The sequence below is a fragment of the Oncorhynchus masou genome, chromosome 32, assembly GCF_036934945.1.
Source record: "Oncorhynchus masou masou isolate Uvic2021 chromosome 32, UVic_Omas_1.1, whole genome shotgun sequence".
In the NCBI taxonomy this organism is placed as follows: Eukaryota; Metazoa; Chordata; class Actinopteri; order Salmoniformes; family Salmonidae; genus Oncorhynchus; species Oncorhynchus masou.
The window spans coordinates 8620218-8644137 of record NC_088243.1 but is presented as its reverse complement, the minus strand read 5'-3'; the positions used below and the strand labels follow the sequence as shown (position 1 = coordinate 8644137).

The window sequence follows — 23920 nt, the reverse complement described above, 5'->3', positions numbered from 1 at the left end:
CACACATTTGCCTGAGAGCTTGGACTGTGCCAAGGGCTAAACAAAATGTGTGGTTTCTTCGTGCGCAGGGCAAATAAAAACAATTAAACTCACAGACCTTCAGTTGTGGCAGCGTCCTAATTAAAAGTACACAACGCAAGAAGGAACCACGCTACATCAGCATCTAATCAGTTCCTTTGCTTCCTTTTGTCACGTTTGACCCAGTCAACCAATCCCAGTCCATCTCTTCACCCGAGCCTCTGCAACCAAGCCACTGCTAGACGTCCTCAGCCACAAACAAATTATTTACCAACAATTAAAAAACAAAATTAAATAACCCTGCAACAGTCTGATGTCGGTGGTATAACCATTGTGAATTTGATCAGACGGCTCCAAGAAGATTTTGAAAGTTTGTGTCTCCCTTCTTCAAAACCAGATGGGCTTTATTGAATTCAGTCTTGATTTCATGAGACCCACAGAGCATAATACACCTTGCAAAATGCTCTCCTTTTACAAGTAACCTTTTAGCGAACACACAGTGTAGCATGGTATCAGTTCCCAAACTTTCAGCACTACCTTGTCGCGCTGGACAAGATCGTCCTGACCAACCATTTTTAAACCACTGGTTTCTAAGAGATTCTGCTAAATTAATCAATTGGAAATGTAGAAATGGAAAAAGGCTCAACCATCTTGAGTCGAGGGGCAACCAAACAATTTGATAATCATTGAAATGGAAAAGGTGCAGCTCTTGCTCACCAGCAAAATCCTTTTCAATAACGCATTTCGTTGAGCAGTAATATGTTTTCGCAATGGTGAGCGAGTGTTTGCGCCTCTTCCTTTTCAAATCTAAAAGGTACATACTGCCAGCCGCCTCACTCACTCACAGACTCTTCCTTTTCAAATCTAAAAGGTACATACTGCCAGCAGTCTCACTCACTCACAGCCTCTTTCTTTTCAAATCTAAAAGGTACATACTGCCAGCAGTCTCACTCACTCACAGCCACTTCCTTTTCAAATCTAAAAGGTACATACTGCCAGCAGTCTCACTCACTCACAGCCACTTCCTTTTCAAATCTAAAAGGTACATACTGCCAGCAGTCTCACTCACTCACAGCCTCTTCCTTTTCAAATCTAAAAGGTACATACTGCCAGCCGCCTCACTCACTCACTCACAGCCACTTCCTTTTCAAATCTAAAAGGTACATACTGCCAGCCACCTCACTCACTCACTCACAGCCACTTCCTTTTCAAATCTAAAAGGTACATACTGCCAGCCACCTCACTCACTCACTCACAGACACTTCCTTTTCAAATCTAAAAGGTACATACTGCCAGCAGTCTCACTCACTCACAGCCACTTCCTTTTCAAATCTAAAAGGTACATACTGCCAGCAGTCTCACTCACTCACAGCCACTTCCTTTTCAAATCTAAAAGGTACATACTGCCAGCAGTCTCACTCACTCACAGCCACTTCCTTTTCAAATCTAAAAGGTACATACTGCCAGCAGTCTCACTCCACTCACAGCCTCTTCCTTTTCAAATCTAAAAGGTACATACTGCCAGCAGTCTCACTCACTCACAGCCACTTCCTTTTCAAATCTAAAAGGTACATACTGCCAGCAGTCTCACTCACTCACAGCCACTTCCTTTTCAAATCTAAAAGGTACATACTGCCAGCAGTCTCACTCACTCAGCCACTTCCTTTTCAAATCTAAAAGGTACATACTGCCAGCAGTCTCACTCACTCACAGCCTCTTCCTTTTCAAATCTAAAAGGTACATACTGCCAGCAGTCTCACTCACTCACAGCCTCTTCCTTTTCAAATCTAAAAGGTACATACTGCCAGCCGCCTCACTCACAGCCACTTCCTTTTCAAATCTAAAAGGTACATACTGCCAGCAGTCTCACTCACTCACAGCCTCTTCCTTTTCAAATCTAAAAGGTACATACTGCCAGCAGTCTCACTCACTCACAGCCTCTTCCTTTTCAAATCTAAAAGGTACATACTGCCAGCCGCCTCACTCACAGCCACTTCCTTTTCAAATCTAAAAGGTACATACTGCCAGCAGTCTCACTCACTCACAGCCTCTTCCTTTTCAAATCTAAAAGGTACATACTGCCAGCAGTCTCACTCACTTACAGCCTCTTCCTTTTCAAATCTAAAAGGTACATACTGCCAGCCGCCTCACTCACAGCCACTTCCTTTTCAAATCTAAAAGGTACATACTGCCAGCAGTCACACTCACTCACAGCCTCTTCCTTTTCAAATCTAAAAGGTACATACTGCCAGCAGTCTCACTCACTCACAGCCTCTTCCTTTTCAAATCTAAAAGGTACATACTGCCAGCAGTCTCACTCACTCACAGCCTCTTCCTTTTCAAATCTAAAAGGTACATACTGCCAGCCGCCTCACTCACAGCCACTTCCTTTTCAAATCTAAAAGGTACATACTGCCAGCAGTCTCACTCACTCACAGCCTCTTCCTTTTCAAATCTAAAAGGTACATACTGCCAGCAGTCTCACTCACTCACAGCCACTTCCTTTTCAAATCTAAAAGGTACATACTGCCAGCCGCCTCACTCACAGCCTCTTCCTTTTCAAATCTAAAAGGTACATACTGCCAGCAGTCTCACCTCTTTGAGGCAGCCTCTTCCTTTTCAAATCTAAAAGGTACATATTGCAGCAGTCTCACCTCTTTGAGGCAGCCTCTTCCTTTTCAAATCTAAAAGGTACATATTGCAGCAGTCTCACCTCTTTGAGGCAGCCTCTTCCTTTTCAAATCTAAAAGGTACATATTGCAGCAGTCTCACCTCTTTGAGGCAGCCTCTTCCTTTTCAAATCTAAAAGGTACATACTGCAGCAGTCTCACCTCTTTGAGGCAGCCTCTTCCTTTTCAAATGTAAAAGGTACATACTGCAGCAGTCTCACCTCTTTGAGGCAGCCCATGAAGTTGTTGCTGACAGGAGACCCAGGCAGGTCAGCGGTGCTGGGGCTTCCACCCACGTAGAAGAAGTCATCGGATCCCAGCATGGTGTAGTCCTCCTGGGTGTAGCCCGTGGTCGTCAGGATACCGTCAACCGATAACGTCACCTAGACAACGGGAAGAACCAGGAAGGAGAAAGTCCACTCATGACCATCTTGGGGTTGGTTAGGAATTGGGTTCCTCTTATGTACCAGGGAATACGTTTGTTAGGTTGTTTTTTTTGTCTGGATATTGTCTCAGTTGTGTTTTGGTTATGCTCGCTCTATAGAGTTATGGCTTAAGGTGTGTGGCCCAGTCCCAAAACCAGGACCGTGTCACTGGATTCCTCATTGATTATGTAACGCACTTCAACTCTTAGGTTCAACAAGGTCAGGTAGAGAATATATATCAGCAGTATATTTTCTTTAACTTTGAATGCAGGTTAGAATATGTGATTTCTTAGGGTATTTCGGAATTTGGTTAGATTTGAATGGTTAGTAAGATGACAACAACACCAAGGACAAATTGATTGTGCTTGTTTTAGTTTGAGTTCAAGGGAATAAAGAGGGGGAGGGAAGAGGGGAAGGAAGAAATGGAGGGAATAAAGAGGGGAGGGAAGAGGGGAAGGAAGAAATGGAGGGAATAAAGAGGGGAGGGAAGAGGGGAAGGAAGAAATGGAGGGAATAAAGAAGGGGAGGGAAGAGGGGAAGGAAGAAATGGAGGGAATAAAGAAGGGGAGGGAAGAGGGGAAGGAAGAAATGGAGGGAATACAGAGGGGGAGGGAAGAGGGGAAGGAAGAAATGGAGGGAATAAAGAGGGGAGGGAAGAGGGGAAGGAAGAAATGGAGGGAATAAAGAAGGGGAGGGAAGAGGGGAAGGAAGAAATGGAGGAATACAGAGGGGGAGGGAAGAGGGGAAGGAAGAAATGGAGGGAATAAAGAGGGGGAGGGAAGAGGGGAAGGAAGAAATGGAGGGAATAAAGAAGGGGAGGGAAGAGGGGAAGGAAGAAATGGAGGAAATACAGAGGGGGAGGAAGAGGGAAGGAAGAAATGGAGGGAATAAAGAGGGAGGGTAGAGGGGAAGGAAGAAATGGAGGGAATAAAGAAGGGGAGGGAAGAGGGGAAGGAAGAAATGGAGGGAATACAGAGGGGGAGGGAAGAGGGGAAGGAAGAAATGGAGGGAATAAAGAGGGGAGGGAAGAGGGGAAGGAAGAAATGGAGGGAATAAAGAGGGTGAGGGAAGAGGGGAAGGAAGAAATGGAGGGAATAAAGAGGGGGAGGGAAGAGGGGAAGGAAGACATGGAGGGAATAAAGAGGGGAGGGAAGAGGGGAAGGAAGAAATGGAGGGAATAAAGAGGGTGAGGGAAGAGGGGAAGGAAGAAATGGAGGGAATAAAGAGGGTGAGGGAAGAGGGGAAGGAAGAAATGGAGGGAATAAAGAGGGGAGGGAAGAGGGGAAGGAAGAAATGGAGGGAATAAAGAGGGTGAGGGAAGAGGGGAAGGAAGAAATGGATGGAATAAAGAGGGGAGGGAAGAGGGGGAAGGAAGAAATGGAGGGAATAAAGAGGGTGAGGGAAGAGGGGAAGGACGACATGGAGGGAATACAGAGGGGGAGGAAGATGGGAAGGAAGACATGGAGGGAATAAAGAGGGGGAGGGAAGAGGGGAAGGACGACATGGAGGGAATAAAGAGGGGGAGGGAAGAGGGGAAGGAAGAAATGGAGGGAATAAAGAGGGGGAGGGAAGAGGGGAAGGACGACATGGAGGGAATACAGAGGGGGAGGGAAGAGGGGAAGGAAGAAATTGAGGGAATAAAGAGGGTGAGGGAAGATGGGAAGGAAGAAAGGGAGGGAATAAAGAGGGGGAGGGAAGAGGGGAAGGAAGACATGGAGGGAATACAGAGGGGGGAGGGAAGAGGGGAAGGAAGACATGGAGGGAATAAAGAGGGTGAGGGAAGATGGGAAGGAAGACATGGAGGGAATAAAGAGGGGAGGGAAGAGGGGAAGGACGACATGGAGGGAATACAGAGGGGAGGGAAGAGGGGGAAGGAAGACATGGAGGGAATACAGAGGGGGAGGGAAGAGGGGAAGGAAGAAATGGAGGGAATAAAGAGGGGGAGGGAAGAGGGGAAGGAAGAAATGGAGGGAATACAGAGGGTGAGGGAAGATGGGAAGGAAGACATGGAGGGAATAAAGAGGGAGGGAAGAGGGGAAGGACGACATGGAGGGAATACAGAGGGGAGGGAAGAGGGAAGGAAGAAATTGAGGGAATAAAGAGGGTGAGGAAGATGGGAAGGAAGAAATTGAGGGAATAAAGAGGGTGAGGGAAGATGGGAAGGAAGAAATTGAGGGAATAAAGAGGGGGAGGGAAGATGGGAAGGACGACATGGAGGGAATACAGAGGGGGAGGGAAGAGGGGAAGGACGACAATGAGGGAATACAGAGGGGGAGGGAAGAGGGGAAAGAAGAAATTGAGGGAATAAAGAGGGTGAGGGAAGATGGGAAGGAAGAAAGGGAGGGAATAAAGAGGGGGAGGGAAGAGGGGAAGGAAGACATGGAGGGAATAAAGAGGGGGAGGGAAGAGGGGAAGGAAGAAATTGAGGGAATAAAGAGGGTGAGGGAAGATGGGAAGGAAGAAATTGAGGGAATAAAGAGGGTGAGGGAAGATGGGAAGGAAGAAATTGAGGGAATAAAGAGGGTGAGGGAAGATGGGAAGGAAGAAATTGAGGGAATAAAGAGGGGGAGGGAAGATGGGAAGGACGACATGGAGGGAATACAGAGGGGGAGGGAAGAGGGGAAGGACGACATGGAGGGAATACAGAGGGGAGGGAAGAGGGGAAAGAAGAAATTGAGGGAATAAAGAGGGTGAGGGAAGATGGGAAGGAAGAAAGGGAGGGAATAAAGAGGGGGAGGGAAGATGGGAAGGAAGACATGGAGGGAATAAAGAGGGGAGGGGGAGGGGGGAGGAGAAAGGAAGAAGAACACAGAAAACCCCAAAGGAAAATAGGAATGATTTATACCAGACAATGGAGTTTGTTTACCATAGCGTGTCCAATGCCTGATTGCTTTGACGAAAAGGGGGGGAGGAATGAAAACAAAAAGTGAACCAGAGGGGTTGTTAATTAATAAAACATTAAAAAATAAACAATATGAATAAAGAATGATGAAGACTTTGGATTGGGTGTTGTTAGTACAATAGCTGGTTTGGCAATGGTCAGTAGGACAATGATTCATTCCATGAGTAGTTAGATGTCATTTTCTACAAAAGCTTGTTCCCAGGGAGATAAGCCAGAGAGAGAGTGATTGAGAAAGAGAAAGACTGGGGGATACTCTATGGACTATAACTCAATGTGTAATTCCAAACTATTCCATAGGTAGAGGGATGAACCTTAGTCATAGTAATATAAAATTATTTAAAATTAAATGTAAAAAACAACATCTGACGTTAATGTATTTTACAAAATACAGTCTAAATTAAAAGTGTTACAAATTATAATCTAACTACAAATTCCTTACATCTCATAGTTGAAATCCATTGTCCTAGTCTATCTTTGGCCCCTCACCTAGAGCCAGAAACCTCCCTCCATCCACTCTCACTGAGGAGGTGAAAGGGAACTTTACAGCTGAACTGAGATCAGTCTAGAGTAAACAGGAGCCATTGTGGTTGACTGGAGCTTCCCTCTGCCAACAGCCACGATCAGGGAGAGATAGAGATAGAGAGTGAGAGAGAGACAGAGAGATAGAGATAGAGAGTAAGAGAGAGAGAGAGAGAGAGAGAGAGATAGAGAGAGAGAGACAGAGATAGAGAGAGAGAGAGAGAGAGAGAGAGAGAGACAGAGATAGAGAGAGAGACAGAGACAGAGACAGAGACAGAGACAGAGATAGAGAGAGACAGCGAGAGAGAGAGAAAGAGAGAGAGAGAGACTAGTGAGGGGTTCTGCTCACAGAGTTCAGCAGTGAGCCTTGATGGACATAGGGAAATCTGACAGGAAATTGGTGCGCTTGGAATTCAGGAAATATGGAGAAAATTTATTCCACGAAAGTAAGTCAAAGTAGGCATGAAATAAACAATGTTAGTAGTAAACAGTAATTACATAGTTCGATTAAAAAAAAATATATATATATATAGAGTCTTAAGAAGAAGAATTCTTGTGAACTTTTCCAGCTATGATCAACAAACTAAAATAACAGGAGAATGTATGACGCTCAATAAAAACTATTTAGGAACTGAACCCAAGACACAATTCCCTGTCTCACCCTCCCGAGCCACTATTACCTGTCCCACCTTCCTTAGCAACAATTACCTGTCTCACCCTCCCTAGCCACTATTACCTGTCTGAGGTTGCGCGTAACCTTGACGTCGTGCCAGGCATTGTCATTGAACTTCCCGTTGACAGGCTCCACGATGGCCTCGAAGGCCCCGGAGCCCAGGTTGATGACCAGGGACACGGCTCCATCCTTCAGGGCCAGGTTGACGTAGTCAGCCGACTTCCCCGTGTGGAGGATCAGGCCATTGCGCTGCCACGTCTTGAAGGAGAGCGTGATCTCGTCGCTGGAGGACTGGATAGGGTTCTGGGACAGGTCGTAGCAGAAGTACTCAGAGCCGCGGAACGTGGCCACATTCTCCTCCCGCACTGCAATGGAACAGAGAACAGGTGTTAGAACCCAACCAAAGATAAACCAAAGAGTAAAAGGGAGGGAGAGGTTAGAACCTAATATAGAAAACACAACAGAGAAACTAGAGATGTTATAGCATGAAGACTCCAGATATCTAGGACATTTAAAGATGTAGTCAAGACACAATAAAAGGAACCCCAGCATAACAGACACCAATAATACTGAGAAGATACAGGATAGACTGAGTTTCAGTGCAGCGTGACAATTAAATATAACATTTGGAGAGAGGGAGTGTCAAACATAGCTATCGTCAAACATTATCAGAAGGCTAATTTTGCATGTGGAATTGGTATATCCTGTGAAATGGCAGGATTGTAATAAAGGGTTATGCTTTAAATTCGATGGAAGGAAGGAGATAAAACGAGGGCATGAGAGAGGGAGAGAGAGAGAAGGAGCGAGAGAGAGAGAGAGAGAGTAGAGGGAGCATCAAGGAGATGAACATTGTTGAACACATTCGAGCCTTGGAAGGAGGGAGGGAGGGAGGGAGGGAGGGAGGGAGGGAGGGAGGGAGGGAGGGAGGGAGGGAGGGAGGGAGGGAGGGAGGGAGGGAGGGAGGGAGGGAGGAGGGAGGGAGGGAGGGAAAAGAGTGCCGTCTGGAGCACTTATCTGTGAGATCATCTTCAATTAGCTCTCTGTCGGCAAAGTGGAGTGATGCTGGGGAGTGTGTGGGTTTAGCCATAGCCAGGCGGAATATATCAGAGCCAGACAGCCAGCGGTAGCCGCTCCACTCCCTCTCTGGCTCTGGGCTACAACATGTTCTCTGCATACTCAATAAGGCCCTGGTCGACTGGAAATGGCTTCCGTCTTTGATCCTCTGAATAAAGCGGCTACAGTCTTCAGGCCTCATTTCCTCAAAAGGAATCCATTCCACAGTGAAAATGGCACTTGGCTAGAATGTGTGCCTCAGACCCAGTTCCAGTGCTGATAGGACAGAATGTGTGCCTCAGACCCAGTTCCAGTGCTGATAGGACAGAATGTGTGCCTCAGACCCAGGTCCAGTGCTGATAGGACAGAATGTGTTCCTCAGACCCAGGTCCAGTGCTGATAGGACAGAATGTGTGCCTCAGACCCAGGTCCAGTGCTGATAGGACAGAATGTGTGCCTCAGACCCAGGTCCAGTGCTGATAGGACAGAATGTGTTCCTCAGACCCAGGTCCAGTGCTGATAGGACATAATGTGTGCCTCAGACCCAGGTCCAGTGCTGATAGGACAGAATGTGTGCCTCAGACCCAGGTCCAGTGCTGATAGGACAGAATGTGTGCCTCAGACCCAGGTCCAGTGCTGATAGGACAGAATGTGTTCCTCAGACCCAGGTCCAGTGCTGATAGGACAGAATGTGTGCCTCAGACCCAGGTCCAGTGCTGATAGGACAGAATGTGTTCCTCAGACCCAGGTCCAGTGCTGATAGGACAGAATGTGTGCCTCAGACCCAGGTCCAGTGCTGATAGGACAGAATGTGTTCCTCAGACCCAGGTCCAGTGCTGATAGGACAGAATGAGCGGAGGGTAATTTGACCCTTTAGAATTACATACAGGATTTCTATGATTTGACCTCACAATAGGTCAACTGTCAGGTGGAGCCTGGGTGTAACTAAACTTTTGTAAATACGATAATACATTCATCTGACCTGCCTGGGTTAATAACACATGTCAAATAGTGATTTAACTATTCCAATTCTATTGTACTGGAAAAACTACATTCAAGTGCAGCTCAAGTACAGTGGTGCAAAAAAAGTATTTAGTCAGCTACCAATTGTGCAAGTTCTCCCACTTAAAAATATGAGAGAGGCCTGTAATTTTCATCATAGGTACACTTCAACTAAGACAGACAAAATGAGGGGGAAAAAAAAAAAAAGAGAAAATCACATTGTAGGCCAAGTGCCATTTTCACTGTGGAATGGATTCCTTTTGAGGAAATGAAGCCTGAAGACTGTAGCCGCTTTATTCAGAGGATCAAAGACGGAAGCCATTTCCAGTCGACCAGTACATCATGTTTTAGCATTACTCCAGTTGTTAAACAGCAGCAAACTATTCCACTACTTCCAGGACATGACCTCACAGAGAAAATAGACCACTGTGTTGGACATGGCACTTTGGCACACAGCCTTGGCACCAAACAATAAATAACATGCAACATGAAATCCTCTAAGGCTGAATGCATTATCATGTGATGGAGAAAGTGCACGCTAGAGTACGGAGAAAAAAAAGCCTACCAGCGACATGACAGTTTTCACTTGCATTTAGACAAATAAACTCCCATGAAGAAACTTAAGTTAGCACCAGTTTGTTGAATGCTATTATATCAATGGTCCACCTAACTAAGCAAATCACAAGCTGTTTATCCAAACAGACACGACCCACAATGCAGAAACAAACATTCCCACTCCCCCCGCCAGACAACTTATCTCTGGGTCGGAAGGGCAACCTGACATCACAGACACCCCTGCACCTCCTAATAACTCCTCCCCTCATAGGCTCCTGTCATCAATTATTCATTAAGACAAGTTGTCACGCCCTGATCTGTTTCACCTGTCTTTGTGATTGTCTCCAACCCCTCCAGGTGTCACACATCTTGCCCATTAACTTAACCAAGGTGTTTTTAAACCTGTGTTTTCGGTTGCCAGTTCATCTTGATTGTGCAAGTCTACCAGCTTTTTGTGTCTCAGCGACCTTCTTTTTCCAGTTTCTCTTTTCTCGTCCTCTTAGTTTTTGACCCTTGCCTGTTCTGACCCTGTAACAGCCCGCCTGACCTCTCTGCCTGTCTCTGAGCCTGAACCTGCCGTCCTGTACCTTGACCTCTGCTCTGGATTACCAACCTCTGCCTGCCTGCCGTCCTGTACCTTGGCCTCTGCTCTGGATTACCAACCTCTGCCTGCCTGCCGTCCTGTACCTTGGCCTCTGCTCTGGATCACCAACCTCTGCCTGCCTGCCATCCTGTACCTTGGCCTCTGCTCTGGATTACCAACCTCTGCCTGCCTGCCGTCCTGTACCTTGGCCTCTGCTCTGGATTACCAACCTCTGCCTGCCTGCCGTCCTGTACCTTGGCCTCTGCTCTGGATTACCAACCTCTGCCTGCCTGCCGTCCTGTACCTTGGCCTCTGCTCTGGATTACCAACCTCTGCCTGCCTGCCGTCCTGTACCTTGGCCTCTGCTCTGGATTACCAACCTCTGCCTGCCTGCCGTCCTGTATCTTGGCCTCTGCTCTGGATTACCAACCTCTGCCTGCCTGCCGTCCTGTACCTTGGCCTCTGCTCTGGATTACCAACCTCTGCCTGCCTGCCGTCCTGTACCTTGGCCTCTGCTCTGGATTACCAACCTCTGCCTGCCTGCCGTCCTGTACCTTGGCCTCTGCTCTGGATTATCGACCCCTGCCTGCTTTGACCTGTCATTTCCCTGCCCCTGTTACAATAAACATTGCTATTTCACACAGTCTGTTTAAACTAAAGACTCTGCCAGGCCACCGAGTCGCAGCAGATGTTAGAGTTCATCCATTACCTCCACGCTCCTCAATACTTAATGAGCACGGCAGAGCAAGGGAACCCAACCTGAGCTAAGAGACTGTCTTCACGACTGAGTGGGAGGGAAGGGACATGAAGAGAGGAGAGACAGCTTGGGAAATACCCACTGAGGGAGATACAGTCTGGGGTTGCGTAGAGGGAGGGAGGTGAGATGCAGTCTGGAGTTACGTAGAGGGAGGGAGGTGAGATACAGTCTGGAGTTACGTAGAGGGAGGGAGGTGAGATACAGTCTGGGGTTACGTAGAGGGAGGTGAGATACAGTCTGGGGTTACGTAGAGGGAGGGAGGTGAGATACAGTCTGGGGTTACGTAGAGGGAGGGAGGTGAGATACAGTCTGGGGTTATGTAGAGGGAGGGAGGTGAGATACAGTCTGGGGTTACGTAGAGGGAGGTGAGATACAGTCTGGGGTTACGTAGAGGGAGGGAGGTGAGATACAGTCTGGGGTTACGTAGAGGGAGGGAGGTGAGATACAGTCTGGGGTTACGTAGAGGGAGGGAGGTGAGATACAGTCTGGGGTTACGTAGAGGGAGGGAGGTGAGATACAGTCTGGGGTTACGTAGAGGGAGGGAGGTGAGATACAGTCTGGGGTTACGTAGAGGGAGGTGAGATACAGTCTGGGGTTACGTAGAGGGAGGGAGGTGAGATACAGTCTGGGGTTACGTAGAGGGAGGGAGGTGAGATACAGTCTGGGGTTACGTAGAGGGAGGTGAGATACAGTCTGGGGTTACGTAGAGGGAGGTGAGATACAGTCTGGGGTTACGTAGAGGGAGGTGAGATACAGTCTGGGGTTACGTAGAGGGAGGTGAGATACAGTCTGGGGTTACGTAGAGGGAGGTGAGATACAGTCTGGGGTTACGTAGAGGGAGGGAGGTGAGATACAGTCTGGGGTTACGTAGAGGAGGGAGGTGAGATACAGTCTGGGGTTACGTAGAGGGAGGTGAGATACAGTCTGGGGTTACGTAGAGGAGGGAGGTGAGATACAGTCTGGGGTTACGTAGAGGGAGGGAGGTGAGATACAGTCTGGGGTTACGTAGAGGGAGGTGAGATACAGTCTGGGGTTACGTAGAGGGAGGTGAGATACAGTCTGGGGTTACGTAGAGGGAGGTGAGATACAGTCTGGGGTTACGTAGAGGGAGGTGAGATACAGTCTGGGGTTACGTAGAGGGAGGTGAGATACAGTCTGGGGTTACGTAGAGGGAGGTGAGATACAGTCTGGAGTTACGTAGAGGGAGGTGACAGTCTGGGGTTACGTAGAGGAGGGAGGTGAGATACAGTCTGGGGTTACGTAGAGGGAGGGAGGTGAGATACAGTTTGGGGTTACGTAGAGGGAGGTGAGATACAGTCTGGGGTTACGTAGAGGGAGGTGAGATACAGTCTGGGGTTACGTAGAGGGAGGTGAGGTACAGTCTGGAGTTACGTAGAGGGAGGGAGGTGAGATACAGTCTGGGGTTACGTAGAGGGAGGGAGGTGAGATACAGTCTGGGGTTACGTAGAGGGAGGGAGGTGAGATACAGTCTGGGGTTACGTAGAGGGAGGTGAGATACAGTCTGGGATTACGTGGGGTTAGAGGGAGGTGAGATACAGTCTGGGGTTACGTAGAGGGAGGTGAGATACAGTCTGGGGTTACGTAGAGGGAGGGAGGTGAGATACAGTCTGGGGTTACGTAGAGGGAGGTGAGATACAGTCTGGGGTTACGTAGAGGGAGGTGAGATACAGTCTGGGGTTACGTAGAGGGAGGTGAGATACAGTCTGGGGTTACGTAGAGGGAGGTGAGATACAGTCTGGGGTTACGTAGAGGGAGGTGAGATACAGTCTGGGGTTACGTAGAGGGAGGTGAGATACAGTCTGGGGTTACGTAGAGGGAGGTGAGGTACAGTCTGGGGTTACGTAGAGGGAGGTGAGATACAGTCTGGGGTTACGTAGAGGGAGGTGAGATACAGTCTGGGGTTACGTAGAGGGGAGGTGAGATACAGTCTGGGGTTACGTAGAGGGAGGGAGGTGAGATACAGTCTGGGGTTACGTAGAGGGAGGTGAGATACAGTCTGGGGTTACATAGAGGGAGGTGAGATACAGTCTGGGGTTACGTAGAGGAGGTGAGGTACAGTCTGGGGTTACGTGGGGAGGTGAGATACAGTCTGGGGTTACGTAGAGGGAGGTGAGATACAGTCTGGGGTTACGTAGAGGGAGGGAGGTGAGATACAGTCTGGGGTTACGTAGAGGAGGGAGGTGAGATACAGTCTGGGGTTACGTAGAGGGAGGGAGGTGAGATACAGTCTGGGGTTACATAGAGGGAGGTGAGATACAGTCTGGGGTTACGTAGAGGGAGGTGAGATACAGTCTGGGGTTACGTAGAGGGAGGTGAGATACAGTCTGGGGTTACATAGAGGGAGGTGAGATACAGTCTGGGGTTACGTAGGGAGGTGAGATACAGTCTGGGGTTACGTAGAGGGAGGTGAGATACAGTCTGGGGTTACGTAGGGGAGGTGAGATACAGTCTGGGGTTACGTAGAGGGAGGTGAGATACAGTCTGGGGTTACGTAGAGGAGGTGAGATACAGTCTGGGGTTACGTAGAGGGAGGTGAGATACAGTCTGGGGTTACGTAGAGGGAGGTGAGATACAGTCTGGGGTTACGTAGAGGGAGGTGAGATACAGTCTGGGGTTACGTAGAGGGAGGTGAGATACAGTCTGGGGTTACGTAGAGGGAGGTGAGATACAGTCTGGGGTTACGTAGAGGGAGGTGAGATACAGTCTGGGGTTACGTAGAGGGAGGTGAGATACAGTCTGGGGTTACGTAGAGGGAGGGAGGTGAGATACAGTCTGGGGTTACGTAGAGGGAGGTGAGATACAGTCTGGGGTTACGTAGAGGGAGGTGAGATACAGTCTGGGGTTACGTAGAGGGAGGTGAGATACAGTCTGGGGTTACATAGAGGGAGGTGAGGTCTGGGGTTACGTAGAGGGAGGTGAGATACAGTCTGGGGTTACAGTCTGGAGGTTACAGTAGGGGAGGGAGGTGAGATACAGTCTGGGGTTACGTAGAGGGAGGTGAGATACAGTCTGGAGTTACGTAGAGGGAGGTGAGATACAGTCTGGGGTTACGTTACGTAGAGGGAGGTGAGGTGAGATACAGTCTGGGGTTACGTAGAGGGAGGTCTGGAGTGAGATACAGTCTGGGGTTACGTAGAGGAGGTGAGATACAGTCTGGAGTTACGAGGGAGGTGAGATACAGTCTGGGGTTACGTAGAGGGAGGTGAGATACAGTCTGGGGTTACATAGAGGGAGGTGAGATACAGTCTGGGGTTACGTAGAGGGAGGTGAGATACAGTCTGGGGTTACATAGAGGGAGGTGAGATACAGTCTGGGGTTACGTAGAGGAGGTGAGATACAGTCTGGGGTTACGTAGAGGGAGGTGAGATACAGTCTGGGGTTACGTAGAGGGAGGTGAGATACAGTCTGGGGTTACATAGTAGAGGGAGGTGAGATACAGTCTGGGGTTACGTAGAGGGAGGTGAGATACAGTCTGGGGTTACGTAGAGGGGAGGTGAGATACAGTCTGGGGTTACGTAGAGGGGGTTACGTAGGAGATACAGTCTGGGGTTACGTAGAGGGAGGTGAGATACAGTCTGGGGTTACGTAGGGGAGGTGAGATACAGTCTGGGGTTACGTAGAGGGAGATACAGTCTGGGGTTACGTAGGTGAGGTACAGTCTGGGGTTACGTAGAGGGAGGTGAGATACAGTCTGGGGTTACGTAGAGGGAGGGAGGTGAGATACAGTCTGGGGTTACGTAGAGGGGGAGGTGAGGTACAGTCTGGGGTTACGTAGAGGGAGGTACAGTCTGGGGTTACGTAGGGGAGGTGAGATACAGTCTGGGGTTATATAGAGGGGAGGTGAGATACAGTCTGGGGTTACGTAGAGGGAGGGAGGTGAGATACAGTCTGGGGTTACGTAGAGGGAGGGAGGTGAGATACAGTCTGGGGTTACGTAGAGGAGGTGAGATACAGTCTGGGGTTACGTAGAGGGAGGTGAGATACAGTCTGGGGTTACGTAGAGGGAGGTGAGATACAGTCTGTGGTTACGTAGAGGAGGTGAGATACAGTCTGGGGTTACGTAGAGGAGGTGAGGTGAGATACAGTCTGGGGTTACGTAGAGGGGTGAGATACAGTCTGGGGTTACGTAGGGGAGGGAGGTGAGATACAGTCTGGGGTTACGTAGAGGGAGGGAGGTGAGATACAGTCTGGGGTTACGTAGAGGGAGGTGAGATACAGTCTGGGGTTACGTAGAGGGAGGGAGGTGAGATACAGTCTGGGGTTACGTAGAGGGAGGTGAGATACAGTCTGGGGTTACGTAGAGGGAGGGAGGTGAGATACAGTCTGGGGTTACGTAGAGGGAGGTGAGATACAGTCTGGGGTTACGTAGAGGGAGGGAGGTGAGATACAGTCTGGGGTTACGTAGGGAGGTGAGATACAGTCTGGGGTTACGAGGGAGGTGAGATACAGTCTGGGGTTACGTAGAGGGAGGTGAGATACAGTCTGGGGTTACGTAGGGGAGGGAGGTGAGATACAGTCTGGGGTTACGTAGAGGGAGGGAGGTGAGATACAGTCTGGGGTTACGTAGAGGGAGGTGAGATACAGTCTGGGGTTACGTAGAGGGAGGTGAGATACAGTCTGGGGTTACGTAGAGGGAGGGAGGTGAGATACAGTCTGGGGTTACGTAGAGGGGGTGAGATACAGTCTGGGGTTACGTAGAGGGAGGTGAGATACAGTCTGGGGTTACGTAGAGGGAGGGAGGTGAGATACAGTCTGGGGTTACGTAGAGGGAGGTGAGATACAGTCTGGGGTTACGTAGAGGGAGGGAGGTGAGGTACAGTCTGGGGTTACGTAGAGGGTGGTGAGATACAGTCTGGGGTTACGTAGAGGGAGGGAGGTGAGATACAGTCTGGGGTTACGTAGAGGGAGGTGAGATACAGTCTGGGGTTACGTAGAGGGAGGTGAGATACAGTCTGGGGTTACGTAGGGGAGGGAGGTGAGGTACAGTCTGGGGTTATGTAGAGGGAGGTGAGATACAGTCTGGGGTTACGTAGAGGGAGGGAGGTGAGGTACAGTCTGGGGTTAAGTAGAGGGAGGGAGGTGAGGTACAGTCTGGGGTTATGTAGAGGGAGGTGAGATACAGTCTGGGGTTACGTAGAGGGAGGGAGGTGAGATACAGTCTGGGGTTACATAGAGGGAGGGAGGTGAGATACAGTCTGGGGTTACGTAGAGGGAGGTGAGATACAGTCTGGGGTTACATAGAGGGAGGGAGGTGAGATACAGTCTGGGGTTACATAGAGGGAGGGAGGTGAGGTACAGTCTGGGATTACGTAGAGGGAGGTGAGATACAGTCTGGGGTTACGTAGAGGGAGGGAGGTGAGATACAGTCTGGGGTTACGTAGAGGGAGGTGAGATACAGTCTGGGGTTACATAGAGGGAGGGAGGTGAGATACAGTCTGGGGTTACGTAGAGGGAGGGAGGTGAGATACAGTCTGGGGTTACGTAGAGGGAGGGAGGTGAGATACAGTCTGGGGTTACGTAGAGGGAGGTGAGATACAGTCTGGGGTTACGTAGAGGGAGGGAGGTGAGATACAGTCTGGGGTTACGTAGAGGGAGGGAGGTGAGGTACAGTCTGGGGTTACGTAGAGGGAGGTGAGATACAGTCTGGGGTTACGCAGAGGGAGGTGAGATACAGTCTGGGGTTACGTAGAGGGAGGTGAGATACAGTCTGGGGTTACGTAGAGGGAGGTGAGATACAGTCTGGGGTTACGTAGAGGAGGGAGGTGAGGTACAGTCTGGGGTTACGTAGAGGGAGGTGAGATACAGTCTGGGGTTACGTAGAGAGGAGGGAGGTGAGATACAGTCGGGGGTTACGTAGAGGGAGGGAGGTGAGGTACAGTCTGGGGTTACGTAGAGGGAGGTGAGATACAGTCTGGGGTTACGCAGAGGGAGGTGAGATACAGTCTGGGGTTACGTAGAGGGAGGTGAGATACAGTCTGGGGTTACGTAGAGGGAGGTGAGGTACAGTCTGGGGTTACGTAGAGGGAGGTGAGGTACAGTCTGGGGTTACGTAGAGGGAGGTGAGATACAGTCTGGGGTTACGTAGAGGGAGGTGAGATACAGTCTGGGGTTACGTAGAGGGAGGTGAGGTACAGTCTGGGGTTACGTAGAGGGAGGGAGGTGAGATACAGTCTGGGGTTACGTAGAGGGAGGGAGGTGAGATACAGTCTGGGGTTACGTAGAGGGAGGTGAGATACAGTCTGGGGTTACGTAGAGGGAGGTGAGATACAGTCTGGGGTTACGTAGAGGAGGTGAGGTACAGTCTGGGGTTACGTAGAGGGAGGTGAGGTACAGTCTGGGGTTACGTAGAGGGAGGTGAGATACAGTCTGGGGTTACGTAGAGGGAGGGAGGTGAGATACAGTCTGGGGTTACGTAGAGGGAGGGAGGTGAGATACAGTCTGGGGTTACGTAGAGGGAGGGAGGTGAGATACAGTCTGGGGTTACGTAGAGGGAGGTGAGATACAGTCTGGGGTTACATAGAGGGAGGGAGGTGAGATACAGTCTGGGGTTACGTAGAGGGAGGGAGGTGAGATACAGTCTGGGGTTACGTAGAGGGAGGTGAGATACAGTCTGGGGTTACGTAGAGGGAGGTGAGATACAGTCTGGGGTTACGTAGAGGGAGGTGAGATACAGTCTGGGGTTACGTAGAGGGAGGTGAGATACAGTCTGGGGTTACGTAGAGGGAGGTGAGATACAGTCTGGGGTTACGTAGAGGGAGGTGAGATACAGTCTGGGGTTACGTAGAGGGAGGTGAGATACAGTCTGGGGTTACGTAGAGGGAGGTGAGATACAGTCTGGGGTTACGTAGAGGGAGGTGAGATACAGTCTGGGGTTACGTAGAGGGAGGTGAGATACAGTCTGGGGTTACGTAGAGGGAGGGAGGTGAGGTACAGTCTGGGGTTACGTAGAGGGAGGTGAGGTACAGTCTGGGGTTACGTAGAGGGAGGTGAGATACAGTCTGGGGTTACGTAGAGGGAGGTGAGATACAGTCTGGGGTTACGTAGAGGGGAGGTGAGATACAGTCTGGGGTTACGTAGAGGGAGGTGAGATACAGTCTGGGGTTACGTAGGGGAGGGAGGTGAGGTACAGTCTGGGGTTACATAGAGGGAGGTGAGATACAGTCTGGGGTTACGTAGAGGGAGGTGAGATACAGTCTGGGGTTACGTAGAGGGAGGTGAGATACAGTCTGGGGTTACGTAGAGGGAGGTGAGGTACAGTCTGGGGTTACATAGAGGGAGGTGAGATACAGTCTGGGGTTACGTAGAGGGAGGGAGGTGAGATACAGTCTGGGGTTACGTAGAGGGAGGGAGGTGAGATACAGTCTGGGGTTACGTAGAGGGAGGTGAGATACAGTCTGGGGTTACGTAGAGGGAGGGAGGTGAGATACAGTCTGGGGTTACGTAGAGGGAGGGAGGTGAGATACAGTCTGGGGTTACGTAGGGGAGGGAGGTGAGATACAGTCTGGGGTTACGTAGAGGGAGGGAGGTGAGGTACAGTCTGGGGTTACGTAGAGGGAGGGAGGTGAGATACAGTCTGGGGTTACGTAGAGGAGGTGAGATACAGTCTGGGGTTACGTAGAGGGAGGGAGGTGAGGTACAGTCTGGGGTTACATAGAGGGAGGTGAGATACAGTCTGGGGTTACGTAGAGGGAGGGAGGTGAGATACAGTCTGGGGTTACGTAGAGGGAGGGAGGTGAGATACAGTCTGGGGTTACGTAGAGGGAGGTGAGATACAGTCTGGAGTTACGTAGAGGGAGGTGAGGTACAGTCTGGGGTTACATAGAGGGAGGGAGGTGAGATACAGTCTGGGGTTACGTAGAGGGAGGTGAGGTACAGTCTGGGGTTACATAGAGGGAGGTGAGATACAGTCTGGGGTTACGTAGAGGGAGGGAGGTGAGATACAGTCTGGGGTTACGTAGAGGGAGGGAGGTGAGATACAGTCTGGGGTTACGTAGAGGGAGGTGAGATACAGTCTGGAGTTACGTAGAGGGAGGTGAGGTACAGTCTGGGGTTACGTAGAGGGAGGTGAGGTACAGTCTGGGGTTACGTAGAGGGAGGTGAGATACAGTCTGGGGTTACGTAGAGGGAGGGAGGTGAGGTACAGTCTGGGGTTACGTAGAGGGAGGTGAGATACAGTCTGGGGTTACATAGAGGGAGGTGAGATACAGTCTGGGGTTACGTAGAGGGAGGTGAGGTACAGTCTGGGGTTACGTAGAGGGAGGGAGGTGAGATACAGTCTGGGGTTACGTAGAGGGAGGTGAGATACAGTCTGGGGTTACGTAGAGGGAGGTGAGATACAGTCTGGGGTTACTTAGAGGGAGGTGAGATACAGTCTGGGGTTACGTAGAGGGAGGGAGGTGAGGTACAGTCTGGGGTTACGTAGAGGGAGGTGAGATACAGTCTGGGGTTACATAGAGGGAGGTGAGATACAGTCTGGGGTTACGTAGAGGGAGGTGAGATACAGTCTGGGGTTACATAGAGGGAGGTGAGATACAGTCTGGGGTTACGTAGAGGGAGGTGAGATACAGTCTGGGGTTACATAGAGGGAGGTGAGATACAGTCTGGGGTTACGTAGAGGAGGTGAGATACAGTCTGGGGTTACATAGAGGGAGGTGAGATACAGTCTGGGGTTACGTAGAGGGAGGTGAGATACAGTCTGGGGTTACATAGAGGGAGGTGAGATACAGTCTGGGGTTACGTAGAGGGAGGTGAGATACAGTCTGGGGTTACATAGAGGGAGGTGAGATACAGTCTGGGGTTACGTAGAGGGAGGTGAGATACAGTCTGGGGTTAGATACGTAGAGGGAGGTGAGATACAGTCTGGGGTTACGTAGAGGGGAGGTGAGATACAGTCTGGGGTTACGAGAGGTGAGATACAGTCTGGGGTTACGTAGAGGGAGGTGAGATACAGTCTGGGGTTACGTAGAGGGAGGTGAGATACAGTCTGGGGTTACGTAGAGGGAGGTGAGATACAGTCTGGGGTTACGTAGAGGGAGGTGAGATACAGTCTGGGGTTACGTAGAGGGAGGTGAGATACAGTCTGGGGTTACGTAGAGGGTTACGTAGGGGAGGTGAGATACAGTCTGGGGTTACGTAGAGGGAGGTGAGATACAGTCTGGGGTTACGTAGAGGGAGGGAGGTGAGATACAGTCTGGGGTTACAGTCTGGGGTTACGAGAGGGAGGTGAGATACAGTCTGGGGTTACATAGAGGAGGTGAGATACAGTCTGGGGAGGTGAGATACAGTCTGGGGTTACGTAGAGGGAGGTGAGATACAGTCTGGGGTTACGTAGAGGGAGGTGAGATACAGTCTGTGGTTACGTAGAGGGAGGTGAGATACAGTCTGGGGTTACGTAGAGGGAGGTGAGATACAGTCTGGGGTTACGTAGAGGGAGGGAGATATAGTCTGGGGTTACGTAGAGGGAGGGAGGTGAGATACAGTCTGGGGTTACGTAGAGGGAGGTGAGATACAGTCTGGGGTTACGGAGGGAGGTGAGATACAGTCTGGGGTTACGTAGAGGGAGGTGAGATACAGTCTGGGGTTACGGTTGAGATACAGTCTGGGGTTACGAGGGGAGGGAGGTGAGATACAGTCTGGGGTTACGTAGAGGGAGGTGAGATACAGTCTGGGGTTACGTAGAGGGAGGTGAGATACAGTCTGGGGTTACGTAGAGGGAGGTGAGATACAGTCTGGGGTTACGTAGAGGAGGTGAGATACAGTCTGGGGTTACGTAGAGGGAGGTGAGATACAGTCTGGGGTTACGTAGGGAGGTGAGATACAGTCTGGGGTTACATAGGGAGGGAGGTGAGATACAGTCTGGGGTTACGTAGAGGGAGGGGAGGTGAGATACAGTCTGGGGTTACGTAGAGGGAGGGAGGTGAGATACAGTCTGGGGTTACGTAGAGGGAGGTGAGATACAGTCTGGGGTTACGTAGAGGGAGGTGAGATACAGTCTGGGGTTACGTAGAGGGAGGGAGGTGAGATACAGTCTGGGGTTACGTAGAGGGAGGTGAGATACAGTCTGGGGTTACGTAGAGGGAGGTGAGATACAGTCTGGGGTTACGTAGAGGGAGGGAGGTGAGATACAGTCTGGGGTTACGTAGAGGGAGGTGAGATACAGTCTGGGGTTACGTAGAGGGAGGTGAGATACAGTCTGGGGTTACGTAGAGGGAGGTGAGATACAGTCTGGGGTTACGTAGAGGGAGGTGAGATACAGTCTGGGGTTACGTAGAGGGAGGGAGGTGAGATACAGTCTGGGGTTACGTAGAGGGGAGGTGAGATACAGTCTGGGGTTACGTAGAGGGAGGTGAGATACAGTCTGGGGTTACGTAGAGGGGTGAGGTCTGGGGTTACGTAGAGGAGGTGAGATACAGTCTGGGGTTACGTAGAGGGAGGTGAGATACAGTCTGGGGTTACGTAGAGGGAGGTGAGATACAGTCTGGGGTTACGTAGAGGGAGGTGAGATACAGTCTGGGGTTACGTAGAGGGGGGAGGTGAGGTACAGTCTGGGGTTACGTAGAGGGAGGTGAGATACAGTCTGGGGTTACGTAGAGATACAGGGGGTTACGTAGGTGAGATACAGTCTGGGGTTACGTAGAGGGAGGTGAGATACAGTCTGGGGTTACGTAGAGGGAGATACAGTCTGGGGTGAGAGGGAGGTACAGTCTGGGGTTACATAGAGGGAGGTGAGATACAGTCTGGGGTTACGTAGAGGGAGGGAGGTGAGATACAGTCTGGGGTTACGTAGAGGGAGGGAGGTGAGATACAGTCTGGGGTTACGAGAGGGAGGTGAGATACAGTCTGGGGTTACGTAGAGGGAGGGAGGTGAGATACAGTCTGGGGTTACGTGGGGGAGGGAGGTGAGATACAGTCTGGGGTTACGTAGAGGGAGGTGAGATACAGTCTGGGGTTACGTAGAGGGAGGGAGGTGAGATACAGTCTGGGGTTACGTAGAGGGAGGTGAGATACAGTCTGGGGTTACGTAGAGGGAGGTGAGATACAGTCTGGGGTTACGAGAGGGAGGTGAGATACAGTCTGGGGTTACGTAGAGGGAGGTGAGATACAGTCTGGGGTTACGTAGAGGGAGGTGAGATACAGTCTGGGGTTACGTAGAGGGAGGTGAGATACAGTCTGGGGTTACGTAGAGGGAGGTGAGATACAGTCTGGGGTTACGTAGAGGGAGGTGAGATACAGTCTGGGGTTACATAGAGAGGGAGGTGAGATACAGTCTGGGGTTACGTAGAGGGGAGGTGAGATACAGTCTGGGGTTACGTAGAGGGAGGTGAGATACAGTCTGGGGTTACATAGAGGGAGGTGAGATACAGTCTGGGGTTACATAGAGGGAGGTGAGATACAGTCTGGGGTTACGTAGAGGGAGGTGAGATACAGTCTGGAGGTTACGTAGAGGGAGGTGAGATACAGTCTGGGGTTACGTAGAGGGAGGTGAGATACAGTCTGGGTTACGTAGAGGGAGGTGAGATACAGTCTGGGGTTACGTAGAGGGAGGTGAGATACAGTCTGGGGTTACATAGAGGGAGGGAGGTGAGATACAGTCTGGGGTTACATAGAGGGAGGGAGGTGAGATACAGTCTGGGGTTACGTAGAGGGAGGTGAGATACAGTCTGGGGTTACGTAGAGGGAGGTGAGATACAGTCTGGGGTTACTGAGGGGTGAGATACTGGGGTTAGAGGGGAGAGGTGAGATACAGTCTGGGGTTACGTAGAGGGAGGTGAGATACAGTCTGGGGTTACATAGAGGGGGAGGTGAGGTCTGGGGGTTAGGTGAGATACAGTCTGGGGTTACGTAGAGGGAGGTGAGATACAGTCTGGGGTTACGTAGAGGGAGGTGAGATACAGTCTGGGGTTACATAGAGGGAGGTGAGATACAGTCTGGGGTTACGTAGAGGAGGAGGTGAGATACAGTCTGGGGTTACGTAGAGGGAGGGAGGTGAGATACAGTCTGGGGTTACGTAGAGGGAGGTGAGATACAGTCTGGGGTTACGTAGAGGGAGGTGAGATACAGTCTGGGGTTACGTAGAGGAGGTGAGATACAGTCTGGGGTTACGTAGAGGAGGTGAGATACAGTCTGGGGTTACGTAGAGGGAGGTGAGATACAGTCTGGGGTTACGTAGAGGGAGGTGAGATACAGTCTGGGGTTACGTAGAGGAGGGAGGTGAGATACAGTCTGGGGTTACGTAGAGGGAGGTGAGATACAGTCTGGGGTTACGTAGAGGGAGGTGAGATACAGTCTGGGGTTACGTAGAGGGAGGTGAGATACAGTCTGGGGTTACGTAGAGGGAGGTGAGATACAGTCTGGGGTTACGTAGAGGGAGGTGAGATACAGTCTGGGGTTACGTAGAGGGAGGTGAGATACAGTCTGGGGTTACGTAGAGGGAGGTGAGAGGGAGGGAGGTACAGTCTGGGGTTACGTAGAGGGAGGTGAGATACAGTCTGGGGTTACGTAGAGGGAGGTGAGATACAGTCTGGGGTTACGTAGAGGGAGGGAGGTGAGATACAGTCTGGGGTTAGATACAGTCTGGGGTTACGAGAGGGAGGTGAGATACAGTCTGGAGGTTACAGTCTGGGGTTACGGAGGGAGGTGAGATACAGTCTGGGGTTACGTAGAGGGAGGTGAGATACAGTCTGGGGTTACGTAGAGGGGAGGTGAGATACAGTCTGGGGTTACGTAGAGGGAGGTGAGATACA

At 50.6% G+C, this 23920-nt stretch overlaps 1 pseudogene; it reads right to left on the bottom strand.

Annotated features, from left to right (window-relative positions):
* Positions 1–23920, bottom strand: part of LOC135526889 (neurexin-3a-like) — a 264933-nt pseudogene that overhangs the window by 95334 nt on the left and 145679 nt on the right.